We start from the raw sequence: 18,937 nt of genomic DNA, 5'->3' as shown, positions 1-18,937 counted from the left end.
TTAGTACCAAAAATATAAAGTCTTATTAAGGCCTTGTCACCGGGCTAATAAATTTATATTTCAAATAAATTCAAATGAAATATGCCTTTCATTTTATTCAATATGAAAAACTATTCTTAATGACTTGAAAACTACATAAAATGTACCAAGCTTAAATAAAAGACTACCTGTTTTTCATTACATATGTTCAACAAAATTATTTACAATGCAATTTATACTGTCTATGTGAAAATTAATTGTAATTACTGTGTTAAACAAGGAAATAAGCTACACTTAATTTTACTTCATTTGATTGCAAAGGCAAGCCACTTGTTTATAATATTCATTTTTTTCTACTATTTTACATTAGTTAAGGGTAAATACATTCTAAATATGCCATCTATGGTATTCTTGTCTCTTTTTTTTATCTTTTTAGGGCCATACCCACAGCATATGGAAGTTCCCAGGATAGGGGTCGAATCAGAGCGGTAGCCGCCAGCCTATGCCACAGCCACAGCAACACAGGATCCGAGCTGTGTCTGCAACCTACACCACAGCTCATAGCAACTCAGGATCTTTAACCCACTGAGTGAGGCCAGGGATTGAACCGGAGTCCTCATGGATACTAGTCGGGTTCATTACCCACTGAGCCATGATGGGAACTCCAAGTTTTAGTTTTTTAATAAAAGCTCATCTGCAATGTATAACATAATATTGAGAACGTTGAATTCAACAAGAAAATGAACTTTCTGTATCACATTCACTTTTTTTGCTGATATACTATATCTTTGGCAAATCTTGATTGAAAATTAAATAGTGAGCTATTTAACGATCAAAGGAATCAATTGGTTTATAATTAACATATGCACTTCATATTTCCTTTAAGAAGAAAAGAAGTAGAAATAGAAACACAATGATAATAACTGCTGTAATTTAGTGCTCACTTAGTCTGTCAGTCAGTTTAGTAAGTGACCTATATTATTTTTAAACAACTTGTTATAAACTGTTTCTATTTATAGTAAATATTATCATAGCCATTATGTCAGTTATCGCAGGTTACATCACCAGTAATTCTTAGAGTCGGAAAACACATTTTTAAATATAATTTTCCTCTTAGTGTTAGTAGGAGAAACTAATCTACTCTAACAAAGAGAGTCCAAATTCAGCAACTTAAAGAAAAAAATGAGACAATTTATTTGTCTGTTTTATGCAAACATTTGAGAAAAATATGGGGGATGGTCAGGTGGTTCATCAGCCATGAATGTCTATGGCTTTCATTTTGTGGTTCCGAGATCCTTATGGCCTTGAGGTATGGTCTAAGGTGGATCATAGACCACATGGAACTGTCAGCAAGACAGGAGAAGTGAGAACATAAAGGAGCCATGTTAATAATTTTTTGCCAATAAAGACATAAACTGAAAGAAGGTTGAAAAAAGGAGTCTAGCAAGGCATCCACGTGCACAGTTCTCATTGAAGAAAGGAAACAAGAACTTCTGTGTACACCTGGGAGTTGCCATCACAACACAAATGCATGTGACTTCAGTTAAATCTCTATACTCTTAGCCGTCAGTCATGAGCTCCTCTCATCATCTTGCATCACAGTATCTCAGAAGCCATCCACACATTTCAATTTGGATTTCTCATAGCCATTTCAAAATCAATAACCTCCAAATCGTATTTATCTCAGCTCTACTCTCCTAAATCCAAGTTACCTAAAAAAAGTGTCGCCTTGACCAAAGACCAATGACAATTTTCTAATCAGGAAACCTTTACACTCTTCATTTTGCTCTATACATTTCATCAGAAAGTTTCTCCAAATTTCCTTCTAAGTGACAATTGCATTCATCCTTTTCATGAATAACTTTATCCACCATTTTCTCTTTCGCTATCATAATGACAGGGCAATACTTATTATTAATATCATAAATTCAAATTCATTAACTCCCTACTATACACATCCAAGGTACTCTGTTCAATGTTGAGGAAATAATTACAAGCAAGACCAAAAAAATATATGGTACTTAGCCTGTGTCATGTACTATTCTAAGATTTAACCTAAAATCACTTATTTCTTACAGTAATTCTCAGAAGACATTTAAGATGGCAACACAAGGCTCTACAAACATTAAGGTACTTGTCATAGTTATATTCTAGAAATGGAATTGAAGTTGGTTTCTGGGTTCTAGAATCCATGTTATACCACTAGAGCCTATAATCTTGTCTGATAGAAATTATTGTCCAGTGAAAAACATTACAGAGTAAATAAGGGTATAGGTGAAATATTGTTATAAACTGTAATAATTGCTAAAAAAGAAAAATAAGGGAGTTCCCATTGTGGCTTAGCAGGTTGAGAACCCAAACGTAGACTCCATAAGGCTGTGGTTCAACCCCTGACCTCGCTCAGTGGGTTAAGGATCAGCATTGCTGCAAGCTGCAGTGTAGGTCGGATCAGTGTTTCTGAGGCTGTGGCATAGGCTTCAGCTGCAGCTTGGATTGGACTCCTAGCCTAGGAACTTCCATATGCCACAGGTGCTGCAGTAAAAAAAGGAAAAAAAGAGAGAGAGAAAGAAAAATAGAGTGACTATTTCAACTGTTAAGAATGTTTCTTGAAGAAGTTAGGGAGAATGAATAGGAGTTAAACCTTCCAAACAGAGAACACAATGTGGGCAAGGAAACATGGCAAGCAAAAAAAAAAAAAAAAAAAAATCTCCATAACTCAGAAGTGGAGAATCTGCACGTAAGGCTGAAAAATCACCAAGAGGTGAGATTTTGCATATCTTTTTAAGTTGTTTTAAACTTTTTTTAAAAAATTGTTACTTTCTTGCAAAGCGCAATGAAAACTTTCTTAGGCAAAGGAGTGACATTATCTGATTCAAATTTTAATATCTCCCTCAGCCTCTACACATAGCATAGATTAAAAGAGGCTAGCATGGATGTGGGTAAACCTTCTAGGAAACCAAGGAAGCAGTATTAGATGAGAGTATTTTGGTCTAAAATGATTCTGTGGCACAGATGGAGAGAAATACACGAATTAAAGATACACTTAGAAGGGAAGATCAGTAGGACTGGTAATTGATTGGCGATGAGAGTGAGTGAGAGAGGGTGATGTCAGGGAAAATGACTTTTAACCTTTCATCCTACAGTTTGTGAAGAAAGGAAACCATGCCCTGGATGGGGTCTGGGTTTAGGAATGATGACCATGAGTTTAATTTTTGACTTATTGGATTTGTTGTGACTTTTTTATACTCAACTGGACAAGTCTAGCAGAAAGTCATGTTATGTGAATTGCATGTAAAAATTTGGGAATCATCTCAATGTTTAATTTGTAAATTCATGACCTTGGATAAGATAATGCTAAAAGATTGACTAAAAGGGAATGATTTGATAAAGGGAACTGGAAAAGAAGAGCTGGATAATCTATAACAGGTTTGCTTCCCAAACTTCCGTACTTATGTATCTCATTTCATCCAACTCCCTTTACTATTCACTCTACATAATGTTTTTGGTATAATTTCCTTTAAATATGTCTGTTGAAATGTCAGCAGTCCTGTATGCTGCTGTTTATTTTCTTTTACTGCAAGCATACATATTTTAATAAAATATATTTAATTCTAACAATCATAGGTGGACAAAAAGAACAAACTAAGAATAGTTAAATAAATGCTTCCATTACTCTTGTGTAACCTTTTAACTGCTATTCCAGATATTGTAGAAATATCTTTCTTGGTTAAAAAAGAGTTAATAGAGATTAAAGAACACATTAGCTTGTCTTTGTTGTTAAGGTTTATTGTTAAAGCTTATAGTAGAAACTGAATAACAATTTTGGTATAAAAGAAAACCTCATTGTATTTTTTCACTTCTTTCCAGCCATGATTATATAACAACAGACAGCAAATGTCTGGAGAAACAAAAGAGCAGACACTACAAAGAGCAAGAGAAGTCATTGTGGTAAAAGAAAACTGACAGTGCAGAAAACCAGCACGAAGATCAGTGTGGAATTTTTGAAAGTACCTACTGACTCAACAGTGCCAGATGTTTTTGTCTTTCAAACATTATCTATTGTAAATCTATCCCATTTCAAGCCCACATTACCTGGTTGACTCATTTACCTTTGTCTAGACTTAATGGATTTCATCTCTTACATACATAAAAATGAGCTCAAGAAATAAATTCAAAGTGTCTTCTCTCCAAACAAGATAAATAAAAGGGGAATCAGGATCAATGGCAATTATTTCCTTGTCTTTTGCTCAACAGTCTCAACAGGTAAGAGCAACAAAAAAACTTAATTTTGTTTTGTTTTTCTCAAAATACATTATGAAGAAACTTCAGAGACACGTAGATTCAAAAAATCCTTATTGAACAAAGCCCACTTCATTTTAGGGTTCCATCTCATTCTAATCCTGATTATAAATAGCATGTTAATATGTTGATTATGTTTAGAAAGGTTTATGCACAACTTATAACTATAAAGTCTAAAACATATTAATTAAAATGACTATCAAACATATGAATTAATTGAAAATGAACATGATTTGGCAATGTTAACCTATGTGTTCAAGTCTCCTTTTCTATACTGGAAGTGGCATGCTTCTAAGTAAATGTTTTAAGTGAGTACATTATGGAAACAAACTCAGGAATAGTTTTGTTTATTATTATTGTTGTTATGGTTGCTAGTGTTACTATTATTTTATTTCTATTATGCTAAATACAAGGGTATTTAAAACACATTTCTCAATACTATATAGGATAAAAAATGAAATCATCTGCTGTATTCAGGTCTGTTGGAAACATTCCATCTAAAAGGTCTACATTGTTCCATTTACATACAATTTGAAGTAACTTTGAGTATCTAAAAGATTATTAAAGCATAATTGGCTTTTTAACTTCAAAGCAGTAAGTATGACTACAGAAACTATGGGTTGAGAAAAGAGGAAAAAAGAAAACCAAGAAAAAGTATCTCACATGGGAGATTATTTTGCAGATAACTTGAATAGTCTATTTGTTAAAAGCTTAGCTGACAGGTGTCATGTCTAATGGACTCAGAATAACATTCCATTATGCTTAAAAATGTATATGAAAGTGCTTTTCTCTCCTATACAAAGTGAAACACAATGATCAAAATGATAAGGAAAGATCTAACTTCACATGCAAAGCCAGTTTATACTTAGAACTACAGTTTATGTTTTAAATTGGTAAAGAGAACAAAATTAACCAACCTGAAATAAGAAATCATCTTTGTGCCTTTTTGAAGCCACACAACCAGAAGAGGGCCTAGCACACTGAGAAGAGCCTTGAACATGAAACCAGGAACCATGGGTTTGGCCTATGAACAAGTGACTTTTAATATTATTATTTGAATACTATATACTTTAGGGCTTTCTGTGCCAAGACTTTTAAATACTAGTTTAATCTTCACAACATCTGTATGATGCAGGCCAAATAATTTTTAATTATTGTTACATATTATATATTTCTGTATTATATATACTTATTAAACATCTCTGACAAAAAACTGAAATTTTAAGAAATGTAAATTCACGTAGCTAGAACACTGAAGAGCTAAAATTAACCTGACTAGAAAGATTTTGCCCTTAAATGTTGTATCATTGAAAAATAATAGGATATATATGTAAAATATTTTATTCACTGAAACTATGATAAAGCAATTCAGTTATTAAATTTTATTAAATCATGCATGTATCTTTTTAATATTCCGTGTGATGAAAAAGGAAGTGCCTATACCAAGTACTTCACACACCCCTTATCATAGTTGTCTAAAGGAAAAGTTGTGCTTGATTTCAGGCTGAATCAGTGCTTTTTTCCTGGAATCCTCTATTTGCTTCAAATAATGATGGAGAGAGAAACTATTGTTATATAAACTTGGATGTTTGACAAATATTTTCTCAGAAATTGAGTCAGTCACTTAAATGAAAATACTATGGCATTTATTCATATTCAAGCATTCCAGTTAAATTGTAACTTTGGGAAATGTTTATCTGTCCCATGAGCTCAGCACCTTCTAATACTGAAAGCCTCTTCCATTAAGATCTGTGACAAGGGAGTTCCCGTCGTAGCACAGTGGTTAACGAATCTGACTAGGAATCATGAGGTTGCGGGTTCGATCCCTGGCCTTGCTCAGTGGGTTAAGGATCCGGCGTTGCCATGAGCTGTGGTGTAGGTTGCAGAGGAGGCTCGGATCCTGCGTTGCTGTGGCTCTGGTGTAGGCCAGTGGCTGCAGCTCCGATTCGACTCCTAGCCTGGGAACCTCCATATGCCGCGGGAGTGGCCCAAGAAATGGCAAAAAGACCAAAAAGACCAAAAAAAAAAAAAAAAAGATCAGTGACAATATTAATGACTATTGGCTTTCATGTTATATAATGATATGTGTTACCATTTGGAAAAAATCTGCCTAACTCAGTGAACTAATATTGTGCAAATGACCAACGTATGACGTTGCAAAAATATGCATGGCTAAATGATGCACTGAATGTACTGAACCAAATAGGAGTCTCACGATCCTGGGCTCCCAGCCAAGACTGGAGTGGTTTTCACCTCTTGCTACTGCAGTAGAGGCGTAAAGGATGGCCTCCTGAGATCTGGAACAGTTGTGCTCTCATATTAATGAAAAGATTGGCAATACTAAAAAAAAAAAAAGCCAAAACACTCTGTCTTTAAGAAATTGTGGTCAAGGGGAGTTCCCGTCGTGGGTGGCGCCGTGGTTAACGAATCCGACTAGAAACCATGAGGTTGTGGATTCGATCCCTGTCCTTGCTCAGCAGGTTAATGATCCGGCGTTGCTGGTGAGCTGTGGTGTAGGTCACAGATGCGGCTGGGAACCCGTGTGGCTGTGGCTGTGGCGTAGGCCGGTGGCTACAGCTCCGATTCGACCCCTAGCCTGGGAATCTCCATAAGCGCGGGAGCGGCCCAAGAATTGGCAAAAAGACAAAAAAAAAAAAGAAATTATGGTCAAGAAACCTACCTTGAAGACTACATTAAATAAAATAGGAGATGGGGTCATTGTAGTAAATGAATTTCTAAATAAACTGGAATTGGAAATTGAGTATCAAGAACAAACCAACAGTTCACTCAAGGAACTCTCTGAATCTCTTAAAGAAGGTTATAAAGATGAGGAATATTTCAAAGAAAATATCCCTCCCCATTCTCCTCAAGTAACAGTAACCCAGAATGTTGTTAATGCATCAGATCTTGGCCCTGAAGAACCAGCCAAGATTGAGGAATATGAACCCCCCAAAAAGCCCCCCAAAGAACAAAAAAAGTTAAGGGAAATGTGATTTATAACTTCTGATGAGTTTAAAGGCATTACTGCATACATGAAATCTTGCTTAACTTATTGTCAAATTAATGATGTTATTAAAGAAATCAACAAGGCGGTGGTTGGTAAATATAAAATAAACCAAAAAAGTCTATGAATTCTGTGGCTAGAAATCTCTATCGCAAATTTATTAATGAAGAAACAAAGGAAACCAAAGGCCATTATTTTATAGTGGAGCCTGACATAAAGGAGTTCACAGCTTTGAAAGTTGACAAGAGGTTTCATGTGAAACTGAGCAGTTTAGGACACTGCCAGAGGCTCTCAGAGGTCCAAGGGGGAAGATTTACCCAATCCGTTATAACATAAGGCTCTTGTGAGCTTTTGAACCGGCCAACAGTAGGGTATAGAGGTTATCCCTATAATTGTCTTACATGTAATTTCTTTATATATAATTTCTTTAGCTTTTTCACTTTCTTTTTTGTTTCTTATAAAAATAAAACTTTTTTAAAAAAGGAAAGTACAGAAGAAACCAGCAGATTTTAAGGAAACAGAATATAAAATGTTTGCTGATTTGGTTTCAGATTCCATACGGCAAAGTAGCATTTATGGCATTGCCATTAGAGTCTTTGTAAAATCAAAAGTGGATATTGAAAATTATGAGAAAAATACAAGTGAAATATCATTTTCCTCTCCAACTACATATCTATGTGACGCTGGATTTTCTTCATGCCATATGGAGGTTCTCAAGCTAGGGGTCCAACTGGAGCTATACACCACAGCCACAGCAACACAGGATCTGAGCTGCATCTGTGAACTACACCAGAGTTCGTGGCAATGCCAGATCCTGGATACACTGAACAAGGCCAGGGATCGAACCTACTTCCTCATGGATACTAGTAAGATTCATTTCCGCTGCACCACAGCAGGAACTCCTTCTTCATCCATTTTAATAATTGACAAACTGAATACAAAAGTGGATAGAAGATTCCAGTTCTCGGGAGTTCCTGTTGTGGCTCAGTAGGTTACAAACCTGACTATCCCTGGCCTCACTCAGTGGGTTAAGAATCCAGCATTTCCATGAGCTGTGGTGGGCGGCAGATGTGGCTCAGATCTGGCATTGCTGTGGCTGTGGCTGGCAGCTACAGCTCCAGTTCAAACCCTAGCCTGGGAACTTCCATATGCTGCACATGCAGCCCTAAAAAGAACAACAACAACAACAAAAAAGATTCTAATTCTCTTCTATTTAAAACACTAGAGAGATTTGCAAATATGTAATATGCTAGCCTCCTCATTAACTACTTTTTTACTTACTTGAAGAATAATAGTTATTTTTCATGAAATTACATAATTCAATATATAGTAGTTTCATTAAAATTACTATTTTAAAATGAACACATATTTCTTTCTTTCTTTCTTAAGTCTGCATGTGGCATATGGAAGTTCCCAGGCTAGGGGTCAAATCAGAGCTACAGGCCTACCCCATAGCCACAGCAATGTGGGTTCTGAGCTACGTCTGTGACCTGTACCACATCTCACATCAATGCAGATCCCTGACCCACTGAGCAAGGCCAGGGCTTCAACCCGCATCCTCATGGATACTGGTTGGATTCATTTCCAGTGTGCCACAATGGGAGCTCCTATAGATATTTTTTAAACTTCATTTTTTACCTTCCCTTTTTTTTTCCATCTTTATTGAGATATGATGGATGTACAACACCATATGAGTTAAATTCTTCATTTTTAATTTCCAATGCAAAGAATATTGATAAATATAAATATAAGCCCTATAGGAGTCTCAATAATTTTAAAGAGTATAAAAGACAATATTTGTATGATAACTAATTACAGTACAATGCTTACCTTCAAATCCAAACAATTAAGTGCTAAATAAATGTAAAAACTTATTAGGGAGTAGCTATGATTTTACTTTTATAAATGAGAACACTCACACAGAGTAGGGTAAACCTTTCAATGAGACACATCTACTGACAGATAATCTTTAGTATCCTATGTCTAAAACTAAAGTTAATGTTTTTTTTTCCTTCACCAAGTCATTAGTGGGGATACATATCTAGGAAGGGAGAAATAATTGAAAGAATAGACAAGTTAGGAACGAAGTCCATTTTAGTTCTTTTGCAGAATCTTTATAAGATTTTGTTGGCTTTTTTTTTGTTAAGCTTTAATTCTATTTTAATTCAACTGTTGAACTTTGCCCCTGAACTTTATTTTTAAAAATATTGAAATATAGTTGATTCATGATGCTGTGTTAGTTTCAGGTGTACAGCAGGATGATTCAGTTATACATGTATATATATATATATATATTCTTTTCCATTATAAGATAGTAAATTCTTTTCCATTATAAGATATTGAGTATAGTTCCCTGTGCTATACAGTAGTTTCTTAGTTCCTTGTTGGTTATCTGTTTTACATATGGTGGTCTGTATCCATTATTCCAAAACTCCTAATTTCTCCCTTCCCCTTTCCCTTTTGAAAACCATAAATTTGTTTTCTATGTCTGTGAGTCTATTTCTGTTTTGTAAATAAGTTTATTTTTATTGTTTTTTTCTCACGCCTTGTTTTTGTCTAGTCTGAACAGTGATCAGACTACTTCGGCAGGCACTTTCTCATGTTCAACGCCCTTAAATTCATCAGGGCAGCTGAGAGGTTATACTTTGCAGCTGCAAAGGGAGACTTTGAAACACTGAAATCTAACAAACAACACTTAAACTTAGTACAGAATTATGAAATATGTCTGTGGCAAAATCACCCAGAAGAATATTAAAAATTGTTCTCATTTTTGAAACAAATTTGACAAATTTTAAGCAATCCACAAACCTGACCTTAACTTAGACAGCTGTGGAATTCTCAAATAATTTTGGATTTTTTTTTTTTTACATGGAAGAAACCACAATTGTAGAATTATTTGGGTCTTTATTATTGGAATTGTAATAAAAAAAACAGTAAAATTAAACAGCATAAGAATGCATAAATCACAACTTAAAAAGGTTAATTTCTAAGAATAAATATAGAATTAATAATTTCTTTTTTTTTTCTTGCTTTTAAGAGCCGCACCCACAGCATGTGGAGGTTGCCACGGTACGGGTCTAATCGGAGCTACAGCAGCCAGCCACAGCAACAGCCAAAGCAATGCCAGATCCGAGCCACGTCTGCAACCTACACCACAGCTCATGACAATGCCAGATCCATAACCCACTGAACAAGACTAGGGATCGAACCTGCATCTTCATGGATACTAGTTGGGTTCGTTACCTCTGAGCCACATTGGGAATGCTATGCTGACTTTTTAAAAAATCATTGGTTGATAGATTTTTACTGGCACCCTCTGTAATTGGGACATGCATCTTAAGCATCATAGTCCCTTATTGACTAAGGAAATCATTCCCATTTTTGGAATTCTAGAGGGAACTGTGGCTCTGTCACTTCACTAAAACCTGCTCGAGGAAAAAATTTTGTAGAGTCTGAACAAAATCTCTCTCACATAGAAACCCTTCCTTTTTCCACCATGGAATCTGCAAATCTACTAGTGCTTGAATTCAATTTCTCTCATTGCTCGCATTATATACCAAGAGTTCCCCCTCCATTCAATGCAGTCACTTTCCGTCAGGATCACCTCTTCTTTTCTCTCCTTGAATTCCCTTGTTATTCCTCCTTTCTCTGCAACATTGGTTTCAAATGAATTATTTTGAAAAGTGTGTGTGTGTGTGTGTATTTCATTCTAAAAGAAAAATCTACCTACCTCATAATCTCACTCCATTTCTCAGGTTCCCTTACGAACTAAAAACTTGGAGATGTTTCCAATTCACAGTGATTCAATGTCCTTTATTATGAACCATGAAAAGATCCTCTTATTCATTTATTTTTGCCAGCTCAATTGTACATTGAAAAATTTCCCCTTTTGCCTTTTTTTTGTTGGGGGGAGCATGTGTACTTTTCCAACATATCTAAATTTCTGTGAAGGAATGTTGTACACATTTTCTGAATTCTCACCTACCTGAACTATATATGCTTTGTGCTTTCCATCTTGAAACCTGTTCTCTTGGCTTCGAGAATACCTTGGTTTTTCTAATTTTTCCATTTATATAGTAACTAAATCAATTTAGCTCCTCTTTCTGCTCTCATTATTTTGGAGCCCTCAGGGTTCTGTCCTAGCCACTGTGAAAATCCTAGACCCTTAACCCATTGCATCACAAAAGTAATCCTCAATGAATATCTTTTAAATAAACAAATGATTGCATACTAATGACTAATGTCTATACTGACCAACTTCAATTTGTTCTCATCTGCTGAAGACCTAGTCCCAAATCTAGAATAAAGTCACTCTGTCTGCTCAGAGATAGCCTAAGCCTACATGTAAAATTCTTGCTTTAGTCATTCTACCTGCTCCAAGCCAATCTATGTTTGCTCATCCCTAGATCAAACAGTGGCCCCCAGCCCCAACACACAGCACCAATGACCCCTCTTCCCTTCCCTCTTAACTGCTGCCATGAACGCAGGCACAGGAAGGCAATGTAGACACGGTAGAGAAAACTGGCTCTGGAGACAGGTTATTCAGTTCATTCCCCACTTCACCGTCACCAGCTGTGCAATCTTGGGCAAGTTGCTCAACATTTCTAAGTTTTAGTTTCTGCGTCTGTAAAATACAGATGCTAAGACTGCCTAGCTCGTAGGGTTGTCATGAGAACTAAATGACATAATGCATGTAAGACACTGAGGAGAGCTATTTCACCAAGTCTCAATTTTGTTTTCTGAAAATCATTAATTTGCATACATGAAGATACCCAAAATCTTTCAAGTCCTTTCCCTACAGAAAATACTGTAAATGCCGAATATTTGTTAATAATGTTCACCTGGGATTTCCCCTCGTGTCTCAGTGGAAACAAATCTGACTAGGAACCATGAGGTTGCAGGTTTGACCCCTGGCCTCGCTCAGTGGGTTAAGGATCCGGCGTTGCCGTGAGCTGTCGTGTAGGTCGCAGACACAGCTTGGATCTGGCATTGCTGTGGCTTTGGCGGAGGCTGGCAGCAGCAGCTCTGATTAGACCTCTAGCCTGGGAACCTCCATATGCCACGGGTACGGCCCTAAAAAAAAAGACACACACACACACACACAAAAAGGAATGTGAAACTGAGGATTTGTAAGTTCTCTGATCATGCTTTCCCAAACTAGACAATTTAAAAGAAAAAAAGTTGATTAAAAATGTTTGGGTAGCTCACAATGTCTATCTCCTTACCTCATTATGATCCTGACAAAGTACCTCCCAATGAAAAATCACGACAAAGCTATTTCATGGGTGTGAACCATGAGAAAACTACTTCAATATCAATTTTTTTGGCTTGGTTATTTTCACAGGTCATTTTTTTTTGTTGTCGGTTTCAAAATCCAATGATACTTCCACTAAATAATCTGGCCTCCTGGGCAATCATGTTTTTTTTATAAGACCATTAAACAATTGACATTTTTTACTAAAAAAACAGATCTGCATGATCAATTTAAAATTTTGTTTGGTTTGAGGTCCTCTAGCACACAGTATTTCTTTTACTATCCTTTATTAGTTCCATAATATATTTTACCTAGTAGCATCAATAAAAGATTTAAAAGAAAATGCATTTATTATAGATAAATAATGGGACTCTTTTTCCAAATACATTTAACATGAAAATGATATTTTTTCTTTAATGCTGAGAAAAAAAGTTTTAAACTATACCAAAAACTCAGGTTATTTTTAATGTGAATTCCACTTTATACTAATAAGGTACTGACTAAAATTTATATAATGTTAGCAAAAGACACACTTTTTCATTCTGGGGGTGAGGAGGGAGCAGAAGTCAGATCTTATGTTTACGTTACGGGAAATTCCATTTGTATAATGTTAATACCCATGTCATGACAATACTCTTAAACTTTCAGTCAAACTTCCGATTTAAAGCAAAATTGTCATGTATATGCTAGTAATTCATTTGCATTTTAAAATAAGAGTGCCTTATAGAGTTAAGTATTTTCAAGGAAAATGATAATTTTTTTTCCAGTGGATAATTAAATACAGAATATTTGAACAGGAAGACTTAGCATCATACTTAATCTAATATGTCCCTCTGAGAAGATAAAAATCTTCTTATTTAGTTACTTAAAGTCTCAAAATAAATGTATATATATATTTTGTTTACTTCTAGCCATAAATTCAGGTGAAATAAATTGCATTTATATATAGTAAGTTCTAAACTAATTTTGTTTTAAAACCAGATCAACTCAGAACTTCTTTTATATTTTTAGTGCTGAGTAAAAAAAGTATGGGAAAAGCCACTACTTCTAACTCAATGTGTCTAACACAAAGAATCAGATACAACAAGAAATTCCCTGCCCTGCCCTACCCTGCCCTTGTCAGTTCAAGTCAGATATTTGATATTGCTCTAACATGATGTTTTTTTGAGGTTTAATTTCCATTCAGTTCAACTTTTTAGAATAGCAATGGTGCAACTTAGTATTACAACAAAACATCCCAGCCACATGGTAAAAACTGATCCAAAAACAAATGAGTAACATCAAAACCAGGCCAAAAATCATATCCAAAGAACTTAAAAAAAAAAAAAAATCTAGCAATCTCAATGGAAACTTCTGCACTGGTTGGGTTCATAAACACAAATTTAGGGTGGGACAAGTCATTATTTTATTAACTCTACTTAAGTACTGAGATTTAGAAACCAAGGTAAGCTTTCTTTCCCTGTGGGAAGGGCAGAGAATTTTCAAATTACAGGGCTACATTTTGCTACTTACTGGTCTTTAAAAGGAAGACTTTCTATTGAAAGTATAATCATGCTAACAGTCAAGTAATTTCCTGTTGACTTAAATCTTTATGGTTTTGCCCTAATAAAACCTAAGGAATATCCTCTTTAAATCTTGACATTATCTATTCTCTCAAGTCATATAAAGATGGGATTGAAGTTAAACTTTGTAGATGAAAAAAACACTGACAACTTTTTAGATAAATATGCTTAAACCAATTCTTTAAAACAACTGATGGTATTAGACTCTCTCTTTAAGGTAAGTTTAGGTAAGATTTTTTTTTTCTTCCTGGTATGATAATATTTTGGTCAGAATAGTCTTCCAATAAATTCTGATTGACTTATATTTACTTTTTTTGTTGTTGTTATCATCTTTTTAGGGCCACACCCACAGCATATGGAGGTTCCAAGGCTAGAAGTCAAATTAGAGCTTTAGCTGCTGGCCTAAGGCTCAGCAACGTGAGATCTGAGTCTCATTTGTGACCTAAATCAAAGCATCTGAGATCTAAACCACAGCTCATGGCAACACTAGATCCTTAACCCACTGAGCGAGGCCAGGGATCAAAACCTGCATCCTCATGGATGCTGGTCAGGTTCAGATTCGTTTCTGCTGAGCAACAGTGGGAACTCCTGACTTATATTTAATTTAGAAAATCGGGAATTCATCCCACATGCATCCCTGCTGTTATGTCAAATTTTTTCAAGGAAAAAAGCAATGTATTTTCTTGGGTTTTAAAATGATCGGCAACTTATTGTTTCTGGCTCAGACATATGTGATAAATTTTCTAATCTCACAATATTTTATTTTTCTGGATAAATTTTCTAATCTCTCAATATTTTATTTTTCTTATCCACTCCAAAATCAATATCTCCAAATAAATACCCAAAATAAATATTCATATCTTAAAATTGCATGGGTTCTTAGCAGTTTTTTATGGATGTCAATGAAATATGAGTACTTTTGGACGTAAGAGATAATGTCCAATCAGTACCATGACTAGCCAAGAATATCTTCACAAACTAGAAAACATCATGCAAATGCAGAGGATGCACGTTAGCACAAAGAGATATTAGGCTAAGAATGAGTTTTTCAAGACTACTTCTGGAATTCTATTAGAAAATACCCATATTAAAGGGCTTTCAGGGACATCTATTGATCCTTTAAAGAAGAGCTGCAATTAATTTATATTTACTTAAAATTTCTATCTAAAGCAACATGTCTTTTTTTTGTTTTGTTTTGTTTTTTTTTTTTTTTTTTGCTTTTTTAGGCCCACACTCATGGCATATGGAATTTCCCAGGCTAGGGGTTGAATTGGAGCTATAGCTGCTGACCTACACCATAGCCACAGCAATGCTAGATCTGAGCTGAATCTGTTACCTACACCATAGCTTATGGCAACACCACATCTTCAAACCACTGAGCAAGGCCAGGGATTGAACCTGCATCCTCATGGATCTTAGATTCGTTTCTGTTGTGGCATAATGGACACTCCCTTATGTCTTTAATTCTTCTTTTGTTTTGTTGTTGGGTTTTTTGTCTTTTTTTTTCTTTTTCTTTTTCTTTTTTTTTTTGTCTTTTTAGGGCCACACCCATGGCATATGGAGGTTCCCAGGCTAGGACTTCCCCTGTGGCTCACAACATAAATTTTTTTTAAGTCGTATTGTGAGCAGATTCTACAATCTGTTTTCCTTTGATCAGATCATAAAATATTGGAAAATACATTTTAAAATAGGGTGAATGCATGGATTCTCTCAGAAGCACAAAAGAGAAGTTATTTTCAAGAATATTTGAAAAACATAAAGCAGATGTGATTCAAACTAAGAGAAAAATGATATCTTAGACACTGTGAAAGCCTGGGGAAGAGAATACCAAATAAAATGGCACAGTTACAAGGATTTCTGTGCCTAAAGATGGTAGATGTTTGGGGTGAGGGAGAGGCAACCAAAAGGGACGACCACCCAGTGAAAGGCCCAAACCAGGCAAGGCTGAGAAAAGATAAGGAAGATCAGATGCAAAACTATGCGCTCATCATTTTCTCATTTTATTGAAGAAGTAAGGAATGTGAACTATGGAGTTCCTATCTCTAGCTCTGCTGCAAGAAGAGGCAGCATGCAATTGTTAAGGAATTGTGAACTTGAAGCAGTCAAAGACCACAAGTTATCTGAAAAGCATGGAGACTGTAAAATCAGATTGCAAACTAAAATATCCAGACACATGTGAAAGTAGTACTAAAGTAAGCAGAAAAAAAGATTTAAAACAAGTGTAATTAATATAGGTAAAAACTGCATCGATGAAACAAAAGCATAAAACAAATTTCCATAAAAATAATCCATCAGAGATATTGGAGATAAATTGCTGTTGAGAAAAAATTGATATATGTGGCTGAATAAAATAAAGGTTATAGTTGAAGCAAGAATTGATGGTCCTGAAATGCTATGGATAGTAGATTTCAAAAGTTGATACTAGCTTATTAGGAATCATCAAAAGCGAGAATAGAGAAAAACAAAGCTGAAAACCATAACTATGTGATTGACACATAAAAGTGACCAAAAAACTGGAGTTCCTGTTGTGGCACCGTGGAAACGAATCCAGCTAGGAACGATGAGGTTGCAGGTTTGATCCCTGGCTCACTCAGGGGTTAAGGATCCGGTGTTTCTGTGAGCTGTGGTGTAGGTTGCAGAAGCAGCTCAGATCTGGCATTGCTGTGGCTGTGGTGTAGGCTGGAGGCAACAGCTCCGATTAGACCCCTGGCCTGGGAACCTCCATATGTTGTGGTGGGGCCCTAAAAGGGAAAAAAATACCAAAAAAAAAAAAAAAAATAAGACCAAAAAAAAAAACTGAAGACCGTGACAAAGATGCTATCAAAAGTTAGAGTAAAAAAAAAAAACAACTTCTCCTGATAGTATTGTACTAAGTATATCACACTCAATAACCTTGTTCAAATATACTTGTAGGTATTGGTGTGTTATGCATAGAAAATAATGGGACAGAAATTAATCAGGCAAGAGCCCTGGAAGATGAAGAGACATCTGAATAGAAAAAAATATTATGCTTAAACCAGCAATAAATGGAAAGGTACTCTCTCTGAATATTAAATGAGCTGGATACATTCAAGGATCATTAAGAAAAAACAGAGTCTTCTGTAGAGTAAGATGGAAAAGGACAGAAGGAAGAACCTTCAGAAAGAGTCAAGAACAAGATCAGGAGTCCCCGTGGTGGCGTAGCAAAAAGGAATCTGACTAGGAACCTTGATGTTTCGGGTTCGATCAGTGGGTAGACATTTGGGTTCTTGCTCAGTGGATTAAGGATCTGGTGTTGCCATGAACTGTGGTGTATGTCGCAGTCACGGCTCAGATCTGGTGTTGCCGTGGCTATGGTGTAGGCCAGCAGCTGTAGCTCTGGTTAGATCCCTAGCCTGGGGATTTCCGTATGCTGGGGGTGCAGCCCTTAGAAAAAAAAAAAAAAAAAGACCCATATCACACAGTGCCTTGCAGACCATAACAAGATTGGCTTCATTTTATGTGTAACATGAAGATTTTAGAGGATTTTATAAGAAGTCACATGAACTAATATGCACTTTAAAACATCACTCTAGATTTGTTGTGGAGAATAGAAAACAGAGTGGAACAAAAAAGGAAGCATGTTGGGAATTTATTTTTATATCAGTTGTTGGAAAGTCAGATTATCTTGCAGGTGTCTATTTTGAAACAAAAAAAATATGATGTAAATTTTATATCAATTCCTCTACATTAAAGCATATAAGCTGATATGTATATAATGCCACTTATGATTTGATATTTTCCTTCAGACTATTTGGAATAGCTTTATACTAATCTCTCTCAACATGCATTCAACTACTTCCTTTGAAGCCAAATAGGAAGACCTTGAAATATGTGTTCCAGGGTTTGGAAATACAGGGATGAAAAAGTAGAGAGTAGGAAAACAGATGACTTTCAGGCAAAAAACATCTTAGGTGAACTCATTGGCCAACTACAACAAAAATGAATGAACATGTACTATGTGTCATATATTAAATCTAATCTAAATATAATAATTCTGAGTTCCTGTGGTGGCACAGCAGAAATGAATCCGACTAGGAACCATGAGTCTGTGGGTGTGATTCATGGCCTCACTCAATGGGTTAAGGATCCGGCATTGCCATGAGCTGCAGTGTAGGTTGCAGATGTGGCTCAGATCTGGCATTGCTGTGGCTGTGGTGTAGACTGGAGGCAATGGCTCCAATTAGACCTCTGGCCTGGGAACCTCCATGTGCTGCTGGTGCAGCCCTCAAAAGACAAATATATATATATATATATATATATATGATAATTCATTTTGAATCCCGCAATTCTGAGGGACTAAGTTATATTTATTTATTTATTTATTTACAAATCTCCCCCCTGCCCCCCTCCCCCATCACTAAGCAGATAACTGACCAATCCAGAATGGCAGTTGCTGGTTGGGTTCCAGGTGGAATGTTGGGGTTTGTTGTGCCTGATGGACCCATGGTAACTGGGCAGAGCCCTGTGCTGGATCAGTGCCATGGAGGGGCTGCTGTCCTCTGTGGAGCTTGGCTTTGGGCTGATCCATGGGAAGCTGAGTGAGGTGCTGGTATTGCTGCTGCCCAGTGACTTTGGTTCATGGTTCACTTTCCCGAGCCTCCAATGGGAGACAGTGATGTGTTGGTCTGTCATCATCCCATTCTTGGCTGGCCTCTTCTTTACATTGCGACTGCTTCGGTCTGTTCATAGTCGACTTTACCTGAGACGTGAAAAGCAGCTCGCAAAAACACTGGCTGCACAGATTGAGGAGAAATGCCAACTCATTGACAAGATTTATGCTGCTGAAAAGGAGAATGCAGTGATGGAGACATCTTTAGA

The 18,937-nt window shown here is 36.1% G+C and overlaps 1 pseudogene; it reads left to right on the top strand.

Annotated features, from left to right (window-relative positions):
• Positions 1-6,560: 6,560 nt before the first annotated feature.
• On the top strand, positions 6,561-7,618 carry LOC125113529 (spindle and kinetochore-associated protein 1-like; annotated as a pseudogene).
• Positions 7,619-18,937: the final 11,319 nt, after the last annotated feature.

This window comes from Phacochoerus africanus, chromosome 1 (genome assembly GCF_016906955.1).
Source record: "Phacochoerus africanus isolate WHEZ1 chromosome 1, ROS_Pafr_v1, whole genome shotgun sequence".
NCBI classification, from domain to species: domain Eukaryota; kingdom Metazoa; phylum Chordata; class Mammalia; order Artiodactyla; family Suidae; genus Phacochoerus; species Phacochoerus africanus.
The sequence above is the reverse complement of the archived record's forward strand: the minus strand, read 5'-3'. Positions and strand labels throughout refer to the sequence as shown.